The 12,487-nt window shown below is 41.2% G+C and overlaps 2 pseudogenes; both read left to right on the top strand.

Annotated features, from left to right (window-relative positions):
- Positions 1-2,765: 2,765 nt before the first annotated feature.
- On the top strand, positions 2,766-5,015 carry LOC106292328 (annotated as a pseudogene).
- A 1,298-nt stretch (positions 5,016-6,313) lies between these two features.
- Positions 6,314-12,426, top strand: LOC106292330 (annotated as a pseudogene).
- The last annotated feature ends 61 nt before the right edge of the window (positions 12,427-12,487 follow it).

Here is a 12,487-nt window from a genome sequence, read left to right on the forward strand (position 1 = left end):
GCAACTATGCTCCAGTCTCATGAACTGAATGATGTCATTTGCTTTTGGGCCATCATTGGCATCATCAAATCGATGTTGTATCAGCTTCCCAATTGTTCTTGCCGATGCCGTTTTTCCGAATTTGCTTTTCTTCGAAGGAGCACATGAATGTATTCCCACCCACTTGTTGATCATGAAGTATGTAGATCCATCCAAACATTCCGCACGCAGATTCTAGTTGCACAGTTTATCCTTACATCGAATATACCACCACTTTCTCGTTGATTTGAGAACAATGTAATCATAATTATTCTTCATTTCCCAAATTTCCATTGTTGCCTTCAGAACACGTTTACTTCTGAAAATTTGATCCTTCTTCACGAAATATATGCTTCCAGATTGGTTGTTGTTTTCACGCTCTCCATTGTTTTCACTCCTTAAACCAGCATCACTGAAACCATCTTTAGCGACATGATTCTTCGTTTTATGAGTCGACTCTTTTGACGGTACGGCAAAGTCTCCTTGATTTGTTTCAGGAACTTCTTCATCCTCAAAATCACTTGAGTCAAACGGCTCCTTATTCAAATCGATATTGACTCGTTCCTTTTCTTTTGCACCAGTAGTAGACAACGTGACACACAAGGTTGTAGACGAACTCTTCTTCATGTAGCTCACAAAATTAGATACTTGTCGATCATTGCTGATAATAATGGGAGGATTCCCTCTTTGATTCACCATCTCATAACTGAACTCGGCATTAACGAGCATATGGTCGACCCCATAATCCTCACACACGATGATCTTGAACTGCTTTAACAAAGTAGTAGTTTCTAATGTTACCATTCGACCACCCCTTGTTTTGTCTGCCAAGAAACTCCACTGATCACCGCAACTTGAGATCCATTCACCAGATTTAACATAGATTAGAACCATGTTGTATTGATAGATAGAAGAGATGGTTATGTCGATGAACAAGAGAGAGAAACAAAGAACGAATGAGAGAAAGATCGTGGGGTGGGAGGAGAAAAACGTGGGAGAGAAGATACTATGAGAGATTTATGGTAGATTTGGTTTAGATTTAGGAAATATATTTATTGAAATATGACGAAATATGGAAGTTTCCATATTTTTCGTGATTTGCCTATAATATGTAATGTACGTATATCAGAGCGCTGAAGAGAGGGTGGGAGGTTTATTCTTCCTTACGCATTTGATAACGTAAAAGGCAGAAAAGGTTATGACACATAAAAAAAGGTATTTCACAGAGTCGAGGTTAGAACTTGTAAAAAAACTATAAGTAGAGTAAATATATCTTGTTAGAATATTACCTGACGAAATCTAGCTAGCATAGAATATTGAAGACAGTTTTATTTGTATTATGTACCCAGGATAAATCTGTGTGTAATACTTACTATCCGATTTCTAGACTAAGTAGATGGCTAGAATGAATATTATATATCTCCTAGAACATAAAAAATACATGATTTCACTATTGTTAAAAATAAAATTTAAACATATAAATAGCCATACTAATGTTTCCAATGATTTACATATTTTTTTATATTTTTAAAACTTAGTTTACTATTTTTTCCATTACAGAAGGGTAAAACATGTCCAAAATGACCAAAAATATCAAAAGTCCTATTTTGACAAACAAAAGTTGAAAGTGTCTATTTTTCCCAATTTTTTCTATTGAAAATTCAAGAATTGAGAAAAAAATGAAGAATAAAACTAACTTGACAAGGTCGCACTTGAAGCAGGAGGGAAAGGAGGCAAAGTTGGAGTTTGACTAGTCTGAGATATTATAGGAACATCAAGTCCACCTAAAAAAAAAATAAATTAAAAAGGGTGAAGACCCATATTGAAAATTCAAGAATTAAGAAAAAAATAAAGAGTAAAACTAACTTGACAAAGTCGCGCTTGAAGCAGGAGGGAAATGAGGCAAAGTTGGAGTTTGACTAGTCTGAGATATTCCGGGAACATCAAGCCCACCTAAGAAAACAAATTAATCAAAAAGGGTGAAGACTCATATTGAAAATTCAAGAATTGAGAAAAAAATGAAGAGTAAAACTAAGTTGTCAAAGATGACATGTACGGGACCAAAAAATACTTTCACAATGATTCGCATGATTCTACTAACTTTTGGATATTAAATTTGAGGACATGTTCGTTTATGTGTCGCGCGACTTGCGACCTACAACCTGCGACTAAGATTACGTTCGTTTACATGTCGTGCGACTTGCGACTTGCGACCTGCGACTAAACATGCGACCTGCGACTAAAACTATGTTCGGTTACGTATCGCGCGACCTGCGATCTGCGACCTGCGACCAGTCGCGCGATCAAATTTTTTTTAATTTTTAGTCGCTGTTTTTCGGGCGACTTAATTGGAAACCCGCAACTGGTCGCGCGATCAGTCGCGCGACATCAAAACGAACAACAACATGCGACTTGCGACTTGCGACCAATCGCAGGTCGCATGTTACGCGACAGCAAAACGAACAACAACCTGCGACCTGCACTCAGTCGCAGGTCGCATGTCGCATGTCGCAGGTCGCGCGACATGTAAACGAACACGGCCGTAATGATCTTGGTTAGTTGCTTTTAAAAGCTTTAGTAAACAACTTTTAAAATAACCTTATTTAATAATGTATTTACGGTTCTGCCATTATGGCTGAGCGTTATTGTTTCCTACTTTAATTGTTACACAAACAATTTTTAATTTTATATATAAAAGGTAACAGCGGTAAATATTCAAGTCTCACCATTTTCCGATTATCCAAGTCATGAGCGACCTCCCTCCATATCCGGCGCTCGATCCCATCCCACCACCTACGACCTCATCATCGTCGGCACCGGAGTTTCCGAATCCATCCTCTCCGCCGCCGCTTCCTCCTCCGGCAGCTCAGTTCTCCACCTCGATCCCAACCCCTTCTACGGCTCCCACTCCGCATCCCTCTCCCTCCCCGATCTCACTTCCTTCCTCCACTCTCCCCTCCTCCGCCGCCGTCAGACAATCCCGACTTCCTCTCCGTCGATCTCGCCAACCGATCCCTATACTCCTCCGTCGAGAAAGTTCAACGTCGACTTGTGCGGTCCTAGGGTTCTCTTCAGCGCCGACGAGTCGATCAACCTAATGCTGAAATCGAGATCTAACAACTAAGTCGAGTTCAAGAGCGTCGACGCGAGCTTCATCGGGGACTCGAGTGGAGAGCTGAGGAGCGTCCCCGATTCGAGAGGCGCGATATTCAAGGATAAGAGTTTGACTCTGGTGGAGAAGCGTCAGTTGATGAAGTTCTTCAAGCTCACTTGGCTGCTGCTTCCTCGGTGGAGAGCGATGAGGGGGCGGTTAAGATTACGGAGGAAGATATGGAGAGTCCGTTTGTTGAGTTCTTGGCTAAGATGCGTTTGCCTCCCAAAATCAATGAGATTTTGAAGGTTGTAGACGATTTAGTAACAATTTCTTTAAATAATTTTAGGGACTTATGTAATTTTTGATTTTGAGGGTTGTAGACGATTTAGTAAACGTTTCTATAAACCAATGTTTCTGATAGATTTAAGATATCTCGAACTCTAAAACTCTCAGTGAACTCTGTAAAGTGAATATGAAGCTTGAGTATGATTTACGATTACAATCTCATCACGAAAGTAAAAGCAATCACCGATCTCATAACGATCGAGAGAGAAGACTCATATCGTCTTTCATCTACAACATCAAGCATAAAAGTTTCTAAAATATCTTCTCCCTTTATTTATAATCTTCAACGTTCCTTTTGAATCTCACTCCAACGGCAAAGCCTCTGTCACAGCCAGAGTCTTTCCCTCCTTCTTTAAACCCACATCCAATTGCGAAGTCTCTGTCTCCCCAAGAGTCTTCCCCTTCTTCACGTTCACATCCAAATGCGAAGCCTCTGGATCAACTCGAGTCTTTCCGCTTCTTTCAAATTCTTCAGAACTCTTCCCGCCTCTACGAACATAACCTCTTCTGAACTTATCAGTTTCACTTGGAGCTTTTGTTTCTCTAACAACTTGTCTTTTGAGATGATAGTCCTGTTCGTTTCTCTAACGCGCGTCAGAGAACAGCGACCAAAAATTAACAAGCATTTGAGAGGAATTTCAGTGGAGTGTTGTTACAGAGTTGCCGCCGGCGAGTGTCGCTGCTCTTCGTTTCTTCTATTTTATCGTCGCTGTTTAAATCAGCGTCACCCGCACATACCTTGAGCTGTCGCTAGCGGCGAACATTAGCATATTTCAGCCCTCTTTTCCTATTGGTTGCTGAGCTGTCACTTAAAATCCCTTCATATTTTTGGCCGCTGTTTTTTGACGCAGCGTTTTGAAAACGAACAGGGGTTATAAGGCCTTTTTTTTGTGTAGGATCATCTTGTATGGCATTGCGATGGTAGACTATGATCAAGACAATGTGGAAGTCTACTCAAGACCAAAGAGGGGATAGCTCGATTGGCTTTGTACATTACATCTATTGGCAGGTCATTCATAGTTTTCAAACGCACTTGGGGGCGTTGATATATCCTATTTATGGACAAGGAGAACTTCCACAAGCCTTTTGCTGTAGATCCGCTGTCAAAGGATGCATCTATGTACGTTTGGAACAGTTGGTTGCATTATATTACTATGGTGTTTGTTAGTTATCTGGTTTTTCATTGCATGCTCAGGTTCTCCGGATGCCTATTACTGCTCTGCTTTTAGACAAGGCAAGTGAGTCGATTTTTGTTGTTATCTAAGATATGTTTAGTTGGTTTGCTTAACATCTGATTCTTGCAGGAAACTGGGGGTTACAAAGGGGTTAGACTAGCTTCGGGTCAAGAGATATTCAGCCAAAAGTTGATTCTGGATCCATGTATTACTCTTGGATCGGAGTCAATGTCGTCATTGACTGATCAGCAGAAGGAAACTCTTCGTGTTTTTGTCCCAAAGACGATTAGCAGTAAGGGGAAAATAGCTAGAGGAATTTGTATCATTAGAGATGTTCTGTGAAAGCTGATGTATCAAACGCTCTTGTCCCTATATCTTGTTAGAATATTACCTGACGAAATCTAGCTAAGATAGAATATTAAAGAAAGTTTTGTTTGTATTCTCTACCCAAGATAAATCTGTGTGTAATACTTAATATCTGATTTCTAGACTAAGTAGATGGCTAGAATGAATATTATATCCGTGCTAGAACATAAAATAAAACATGATTCCACTATTTTAAAAAATAAAATTTAAACATATAAATATTCATACTAATGTTTACAATGATTTACATATTTTTTTATATTTTTAAAACTTAGTTTACTATTTTTTCCATTACAGAAGGGTAAAACATGTCCAAAATGACCAAAAATATCAAAAGTCCTATTTTGACAAACAAAAGTTGAAAGTGTCTATTTTTCCCAATTTTTTCTATTGAAAATTCAAGAATTGAGAAAAAAATGAAGAATAAAACTAACTTGACAAGGTCGCACTTGAAGCAGGAGGGAAAGGAGGCAAAGTTGGAGTTTGACTAGTCTGAGATATTCCGGGAACATCAAGCCCACCTAAGAAAACAAATTAATCAAAAAGGGTGAAGACTCATATTGAAAATTCAAGAATTGAGAAAAAAATGAAGAGTAAAACTAAGTTGTCAAAGATGACATGTACGGGACCAAAAAATACTTTCACAATGATTCGCATGATTCTACTAACTTTTGGATATTAAATTTGAGGACATGTTCGTTTATGTGTCGCGCGACTTGCGACCTACAACCTGCGACTAAGATTACGTTCGTTTACATGTCGTGCGACTTGCGACTTGCGACCTGCGACTAAACCTGCGACCTGCGACTAAAACTATGTTCGTTTACGTATCGCGCGACCTGCGATCTGCGACCTGCGACCAGTCGCGCGATCAAATTTTTTTTAATTTTTAGTCGCTGTTTTTCGGGCGACTTAATTGGAAACCCGCAACTGGTCGCGCGATCAGTCGCGCGACATCAAAACGAACAACAACATGCGACTTGCGACTTGCGACCAATCGCAGGTCGCATGTTACGCGACAGCAAAACGAACAACAACCTGCGACCTGCACTCAGTCGCAGGTCGCATGTCGCATGTCGCAGGTCGCGCGACATGTAAACGAACACGGCCGTAATGATCTTGGTTAGTTGCTTTTAAAAGCTTTAGTAAACAACTTTTAAAATAACCTTATTTAATAATGTATTTACGGTTCTGCCATTATGGCTGAGCGTTATTGTTTCCTACTTTAATTGTTACACAAACAATTTTTAATTTTATATATAAAAGGTAACAGCGGTAAATATTCAAGTCTCACCATTTTCCGATTATCCAAGTCATGAGCGACCTCCCTCCATATCCGGCGCTCGATCCCATCCCACCACCTACGACCTCATCATCGTCGGCACCGGAGTTTCCGAATCCATCCTCTCCGCCGCCGCTTCCTCCTCCGGCAGCTCAGTTCTCCACCTCGATCCCAACCCCTTCTACGGCTCCCACTCCGCATCCCTCTCCCTCCCCGATCTCACTTCCTTCCTCCACTCTCCCCTCCTCCGCCGCCGTCAGACAATCCCGACTTCCTCTCCGTCGATCTCGCCAACCGATCCCTATACTCCTCCGTCGAGAAAGTTCAACGTCGACTTGTGCGGTCCTAGGGTTCTCTTCAGCGCCGACGAGTCGATCAACCTAATGCTGAAATCGAGATCTAACAACTAAGTCGAGTTCAAGAGCGTCGACGCGAGCTTCATCGGGGACTCGAGTGGAGAGCTGAGGAGCGTCCCCGATTCGAGAGGCGCGATATTCAAGGATAAGAGTTTGACTCTGGTGGAGAAGCGTCAGTTGATGAAGTTCTTCAAGCTCACTTGGCTGCTGCTTCCTCGGTGGAGAGCGATGAGGGGGCGGTTAAGATTACGGAGGAAGATATGGAGAGTCCGTTTGTTGAGTTCTTGGCTAAGATGCGTTTGCCTCCCAAAATCAATGAGATTTTGAAGGTTGTAGACGATTTAGTAACAATTTCTTTAAATAATTTTAGGGACTTATGTAATTTTTGATTTTGAGGGTTGTAGACGATTTAGTAAACGTTTCTATAAACCAATGTTTCTGATAGATTTAAGATATCTCGAACTCTAAAACTCTCAGTAAACTCTGTAAAGTGAATATGAAGCTTGAGTATGATTTACGATTACAATCTCATCACGAAAGTAAAAGCAATCACCGATCTCATAACGATCGAGAGAGAAGACTCATATCGTCTTTCATCTACAACATCAAGCATAAAAGTTTCTAAAATATCTTCTCCCTTTATTTATAATCTTCAACGTTCCTTTTGAATCTCACTCCAACGGCAAAGCCTCTGTCACAGCCAGAGTCTTTCCCTCCTTCTTTAAACCCACATCCAATTGCGAAGTCTCTGTCTCCCCAAGAGTCTTCCCCTTCTTCACGTTCACATCCAAATGCGAAGCCTCTGGATCAACTCGAGTCTTTCCGCTTCTTTTAAATTCTTCAGAACTCTTCCCGCCTCTACGAACATAACCTCTTCTGAACTTATCAGTTTCACTTGGAGCTTTTGTTTCTCTAACAACTTGTCTTTTGAGATGATAGTCCTGTTCGTTTCTCTAACGCGCGTCAGAGAACAGCGACCAAAAATTAACAAGCATTTGAGAGGAATTTCAGTGGAGTGTTGTTACAGAGTTGCCGCCGGCGAGTGTCGCTGCTCTTCGTTTCTTCTATTTTATCGTCGCTGTTTAAATCAGCGTCACCCGCACATACCTTGAGCTGTCGCTAGCGGCGAACATTAGCATATTCCAGCCCTCTTTTCCTATTGGTTGCTGAGCTGTCACTTAAAATCCCTTCATATTTTTGGCCGCTGTTTTTTGACGCAGCGTTTTGAAAACGAACAGGGGTTATAAGGCCTTTTTTTTGTGTAGGATCATCTTGTATGGCATTGCGATGGTAGACTATGATCAAGACAATGTGGAAGTCTACTCAAGACCAAAGAGGGGATAGCTCGATTGGCTTTGTACATTACATCTATTGGCAGGTCATTCATAGTTTTCAAACGCACTTGGGGGCGTTGATATATCCTATTTATGGACAAGGAGAACTTCCACAAGCCTTTTGCTGTAGATCCGCTGTCAAAGGATGCATCTATGTACGTTTGGAACAGTTGGTTGCATTATATTACTATGGTGTTTGTTAGTTATCTGGTTTTTCATTGCATGCTCAAGTTCTCCGGATGCCTATTACTGCTCTGCTTTTAGACAAGGCAAGTGAGTCGATTTTTGTTGTTATCTAAGATATGTTTAGTTGGTTTGCTTAACATCTGATTCTTGCAGGAAACTGGGGGTTACAAAGGGGTTAGACTAGCTTCGGGTCAAGAGATATTCAGCCAAAAGTTGATTCTGGATCCATGTATTACTCTTGGATCGGAGTCAATGTCGTCATTGACTGATCAGCAGAAGGAAACTCTTCGTGTTTTTGTCCCAAAGACGATTAGCAGTAAGGGGAAAATAGCTAGAGGAATTTGTATCATTAGAGATGTTCTGTGAAAGCTGATGTATCAAACGCTCTTGTCCCTAAATGTAAGATAACATTTTGAAGACCTTTTTTTTTTTTTGTCTCTTAGCTTTGAAGACCTAGTGACGATATCAAAAACAACTGTTTTAAAATACACTTGTGAAAATACACGTCCCCAAACAACTTACGTCACTAAGAAACTAGCTATTACTAGTTATCTTACACTTGTGATACCTTTTTCCTATACACTTGTGAAAATACAGGTCTCACACAACTGTTTTAAAATACACTTGTGAACTAAAGTCTACATATCACAAAGTGTATTTTAAAACAGTTGTGTGGGGACATGTATTTTCCTATACAAAAACGATTCTCTGCTTTGGCATTAATTTTCAGATACAACGAATACACAACAAATATTTAATTTTTGGTGTAGGCTGTAAATAATAATCTTTAATTTCAGATTTAAATAAAGATGCTAAAATCTGCAAATATAAATGACCAAAGAAACATCTATTATCTAAAGTCATGAAAAAGGAACTGTTTCGCTCAGCAATATTTTATACGTAGTTACCAACACAGACAAAAGACATCAAAAGTGGGGAATCAAAAGCTCTGTAGCGATTGAAGTTTTCAGAGGTGTGGTACTGTACAAGATCCTCACCGCTCATTTCAGAGGTGTTGTGCCAGATCTTCACCGCTCATTACTTCCAACTGAGTGATGATATCTTGGGACAAAGATTTGACAGACAGATCAACGTCTTCCAGTAGTTCACCCAAGAATGGAATTGGTTTCAGCGAGCAGTACAAGGTACTCTTCTTTCAGATTATCCATCATCTGTTTCACGCTCCATCTACAATCTCTGACTCTGCCCAATCAATACTTCTGATAAAGAGGGGTTTGAACTCAGACTCGGTTAGCTTCTTTTCTTTGTGAGTGTAACCGTCGCATTGATTACACTTTTCTCCGCATCATCAACGTTCTGAATTGTTGCTGGATTTTGGCGTCGGATATCTAGAGCAGCTAAGCATTGGTCGAAAATCTTTGCATGGTTGCAAACAACAGATGCTCTGTCCATTTTAGCAACTAGATTTTCTAGCATATCGAAAGCAATCACCAAACTTGCAACGCCAGAACTAACAGCCTCATTGTATATTCGTAGAAGAGAGGTTGCAGAGTGAGGCGGACCTGGAAGAAAGGTTATTATTGTTAGACCATCAATAACGCAGACTTTAGTGGGGTTTTTAAACAAAAATAGTGATTTAATTAAATCAAAATTAATTAGAAAGGTTATTACTGATCCTTAGCTTAGGTTTTTTGTGATCGATTATTTGGTGGGTTTCAAACCACGTGTCACCAAATCAGAGGACCGAACTTTATTTTTCTTTTTCTTTCCTTTCTTTCTTTTGTTCTCTTTCTCATTCTTTCGTGTTCTTTGTTTTCTCCGTCAAGAGGAGAGACCCAAATCGAAGACGTCTCCTCCGCCTTCTCGGCCGAAACCGAAGACCGACGACGTCTCTCTGATTCCGTCGTTGAGTCTCGTCCCACTTGTCTCGTCTTCTCCATCAGATCAAGGATCGAAACCGAAGACCGACGACGTCTCTCTGGCTCCTCACAGAGATTCCTCCGCCTTCTCCGCCGAAACCGACAATCGAAACCGAGGACGACTCTGTTGGTCCTCACGGAGTCCCGTCGCACTTCTCTCGTCTTCTCCGTCAGATCAAGGATCGAAACCGAAGACCGACGACGTCTCTCTGGCTCCTCACAGAGATTCCTCCGCCTTCTCCGCCGAAACCGACAATCGAAACCGAGGACGACTCTGTTGGTCCTCACGGAGTCCCGTCGCACTTCTCTCGTCTTCTCCGTCAGATCAAGGATCGAAACCGAAGACCGACGACGTCTCTCTGGCTCCTCACAGAGATTCCTCCGCCTTCTCCGCCGAAACCGACAATCGAAACCGAGGACGACTCTGTTGGTCCTCACGGAGTCCCGTCGCACTTCTCTCGTCTTCTCCGTCAGATCAAGGATCGAAACCGAAGACCGACGACGTCTCTCTGGCTCCTCACAGAGATTCCTCCGCCTTCTCCGCCGAAACCGACAATCGAAACCGAGGACGACTCTGTTGGTCCTCACGGAGTCCCGTCGCACTTCTCTCGTCTTCTCCATCAGATCAAGGATCGAAACCGAGGACTGAAGACGTCTCTCTGGCTCCTCACGGAGATTCCTCATACTTCATGTGAGGGTCGACGACTCTGTCAGTGTTGACGGCGTCTCCTCCGTCGGTCTTTCAGCTCTCGCTAACGATCTCTTCAACGTGGAGATAAGTTCCCAACTATTTACATCCTTCTCGTTTCAATTCATGACTGCATGTGATAGTAGTTAAGTTAATGAATGGTGATTACGGTTATAAGTTTTGTGTATCATTGTAAAGTTTTAGCCTTTGATCAAAAGTTGTAGGCTTTTTAAATGTTTAGTTAAAAAGTCATGAGGATACAATGAGATTGTTAGTTAATCTTGAAACTAGTACTGAAGATCAGAGTGGAACTTAAGTGTCGTGTAGTGTTGTCTGAAATCTGTTTAGATCATTTTCTGATTTGTCAAACAATTTGATTTCTGACTATAGTATCGTTCTAACAGTTTATTGTTTACTTGGTTTGACTTGGTTTGCGTAGATGAATCATGTGAGGAGGCAAAGATCAGAGTGAGGACGCAAAGATCAGAATGATCTGGCTACTTGAGACTTTAGGTTATGTAAGTGTGCTGCTTCTTGATTTTTTCTTAATTGTTTTCCTCTGCATAGTTATTAGGATAATAAATGCTGGTTAGAGTTAGAGTTAGGTTATGGTTGTGATGAATGCTTCCGATTAATGGGTGTGATGAATGCTTCTGTTAGGTAGTTTAACTCTGATGAAAGCGTGTTGTGACTGTGTGGTAGATAATAAATTTGTTAGATACATGTCTAATCATCTCTACTCAACTAAAATGAAAGCTCTCAAGTCTTCTTCTATTTTCCTGTATTAAGACGATCTTCTTCTCTTCTCCTGTATTTAAACCGCTTGTTTCTCTCTTTCTTTCATCTTGAAACATATTTCTTCTGCTTCCTCTCCTCTTTTCCTCTCCTCTTTTCATGTATTAAACCCGCTCATTTCTCTCTTTCTTTTCATATTGAAACCCATTTCTTCTGCTTCCTCTCTTCTGTCACATACTAGGATGTGGATTCTAGTAATCCATTTAGTCATACATCCAATTTTGTTGATCTGTTGAACAATCAACAAAATACTGACTTTCCTGAAACCTATCTGTATGCAAGTTTTTCACATGGTTCATCACAACTCCCTAGGCAAACTTCAAGCTTCTGTGAAGTCTCAACGATAGAGCGTAGAGAAAGAAAGAAATGGACAGTCACTGATGATCTTGTGCTCATTAGCGCATGGCTAAACACGAGCAAAGACCCTGTGGTGGGCAATGAGCAGAAAGCATGTGCATTCTGGCAGCGCATTGCAGTGTACTTTGCAGCAAGTCCGAAGGTGGAAAGAGGTGAAACCCGAGAGGCCATTCAGTGCAAGCAAAGGTGGCAGAAGAAGAATGATCTTGTGCTCAAGTTTTGTGGAGCTTACGCGGCTGCAACAAGGCAGAAAACAAGTGGCCAGAACGAGGCTGATACTGTTAAACTTGCACACAAAATCTTCTACAATGATCACAAGATTAAATTTAATCTTCACCATGCTTGGGAGGAGCTCAGGAATGACCAGAAATGGTGTGAAATTGCTAGCTCCAAGATTGATGGAAGCGGAAAGAAGAGAAAGTATGACGATGGAGCACAATCTAAAAGCTCTCAAGCCACTTCCAATCTCGGAGATCAACCAACAAACCGTCCTCCTAGTGTCAAGGCTGCAAAAGGAGCATCTGGTAAGAGAAGTATAGCGGATCACTAGGCTGTCACTCACTTTCAGACCATGTGTTCTATTAAGGAGAAAGATTTGGCGGTTAAGGAGA

This window comes from Brassica oleracea, chromosome C5 (assembly GCF_000695525.1).
Source record: "Brassica oleracea var. oleracea cultivar TO1000 chromosome C5, BOL, whole genome shotgun sequence".
Lineage (NCBI taxonomy): Eukaryota > Viridiplantae > Streptophyta > Magnoliopsida > Brassicales > Brassicaceae > Brassica > Brassica oleracea.